Below are 2,500 nucleotides of genomic sequence, written 5' to 3'. Positions count from 1 at the left end.
AGACGCAAGATTCTATATTTTTTGAGAATCCCTATTCTCGGATCGAATTATAACAAATTTTTGGGGAATTTGTAAGAAACTCTTTCTTTATTTTATATTTTATTCAAGTTTATTAAATTTTTAGACAAAAACAAGATAATAAAAAAAGGAGATTCTCATACATATATATATAATATATATTTAATGTAGAATATATTAGAATAAGAATATATAATATATATTTAATGTAGAAAAGTTGTAGAAAAGTGAAAAATTCTATTTAGTTAGTTCTACATTCCTTGTTTTATTATATTTTATTATATTTATAAATTTTTATTTATAATTGATATATAAATATTATGTACTTACATATACTCACTTAGTTTAGCTATACTTAGTATAATTATATATGAATTATAATGATTATACGATACCTTTATAACAATATAAATAACAATATAACAATAACAGGTACAAATATTAAATCCAGGTATCCATTTTATGACAACTCTAAATACCTTACCCTCTATTTTGGTACCTTTAGTGGGCCTATTCTTTCCGGCAATTGCGATGGTTTCTTTATTTCTTCATGTTCAAAAAAATAAGATTTTTTAGATATAGATATGATGGGACCAAATCTCATCTATTTTTTTTTCAAGACTTAGACTTAGACCATAACACAGATATCTTTTTATTAGAATAAAATATGTGATGTGGTTTCCCCCGAGCATAAGCTATTATGCATGCGCAAACATGATATATACGTAAATGAATTATATATATTTCTATTTGAAAAAATCGGGAATCGGGGCGAATGTCCGAAATGTAAAGTTAATGTATCCATATGTAGATATCTATAGGGAATCATACGAAGCGGATGTTATTATTTTAGATCTAAGCAATTCGATGAATTACTCCTAAAAGTTCACATCGGAATAGTGCTAGTTGATGAGAGTTACTTCGGAAACACACAAAAAAAGTAAAATTCATTTGGGTTATTCTCTCAATTTCAATAAAATGCAACTAGATCTAGTATGAATTGGCGATCAGAACATATATGGATAGACCTTATAGCGGGGTCTCGAAAAACAAGTAATTTCTGCTGGGCCTTTATCCTTTTTTTAGGTTCATTAGGGTTTTTATTTGTTGGAATTTCCAGTTATCTTGGTAGGAATTTTATATCTTTATTTCCGTCTCCACAAATAATTTTTTTTCCACAGGGGATCGTGATGTCTTTCTACGGGATTGCGGGTCTCTTTATTAGCTCCTATTTGTGGTGCACAATTTCGTGGAATGTAGGTAGTGGTTATGATCGATTCGATAGAAAGGAGGGAATAGTGTGTATTTTTCGTTGGGGATTTCCTGGAAAAAATCGTCGCATCTTACTTCAATTCCTTATGAAAGACATCCAGTCCATCAGAATAGAAGTTAAAGAGGGTATTTATGCTCGTCGTGTCCTTTATATGGAAATCAGAGGACGTGGGGCTATTCCCTTGACTCGTACTGATGAGAATTTGACTCCACGAGAAATTGAGCAAAAGGCTGCTGAATTGGCTTATTTCTTGCGTGTACCAATTGAAGTATTTTGAAAAATGAACTGAAAATCGTGAATGCTTTTTTTTTTTTTTCAAAAAAATTGATATTTTGATAGAAAGAGAGTTCTTTCCTTTCAAAATCCGAATAATATTCATTACTTGAAGGGGCGCTTTTGTGCATTTATTTATCGGAAGGAGGCACTTTCTTCGAATTTTAGCAAATGATATATTTGAAAACAATATCTTTAATTCGAATTGGAAGTGCGAATTTGAATTTGAAGTGGACTCTTTCTTATTCTGTATTATTTCTAAATTCAAGTACTAACCACTGAATCATACACACAAAAAAAAGCAAGGAATAGATTCATGGGCTCGATGACTTGTAATAGAAGCTATCCTTGATATGAATATTAGTTAATTCATATGGAGTCGACGAATGAGAATGAGGCGAGTTCATTAAAAATTCAAAGACGAAAAAATGGCAAAAAAGAAAGCATTCATTCCCCTTCTATATCTTGCATCTATAGGATTTTTGCCCTGGTATATCTCTCTCTCATTTACTAAAAGTCTGGAATCTTGGGTTACTAATTGGTGGGATATTAGGCAATCCGAAATTTTCTTGAATATCATGCAAGAAAAGAGTATTATAAAAAAATTCATAGAATTAGAGGAACTCTTCCTCCTGGACGAAATCATAAAGGAATACCCGGAAACACATCTAGAAAAGCTTCGTATCGGAATCTACAAAGAAACGATCCAATTGATCAAGATACACAATGCAGATTGTATCCATACGATTTTGAACTTCTCGACAAATATAATCTATTTCGTTATTCTAAGTGGTTATTCTATTCTAGGTAATGAAGAACTTGTTATTCTTAACTCTTGGGTTCAAGAATTCCTATATAACTTAAGCGACACAATAAAAGCTTTTTCAATTCTTTTATTAACTGATTTATGTATAGGATTCCATTCGCCCCACGGTT

The sequence above is a fragment of the Corylus avellana genome, unplaced genomic scaffold, assembly GCF_965113065.1.
Source record: "Corylus avellana unplaced genomic scaffold, dhCorAvel1.hap1.2 HAP1_SCAFFOLD_147, whole genome shotgun sequence".
Lineage (NCBI taxonomy): Eukaryota > Viridiplantae > Streptophyta > Magnoliopsida > Fagales > Betulaceae > Corylus > Corylus avellana.
The sequence above is the reverse complement of the archived record's forward strand: the minus strand, read 5'-3'. Positions refer to the sequence as shown.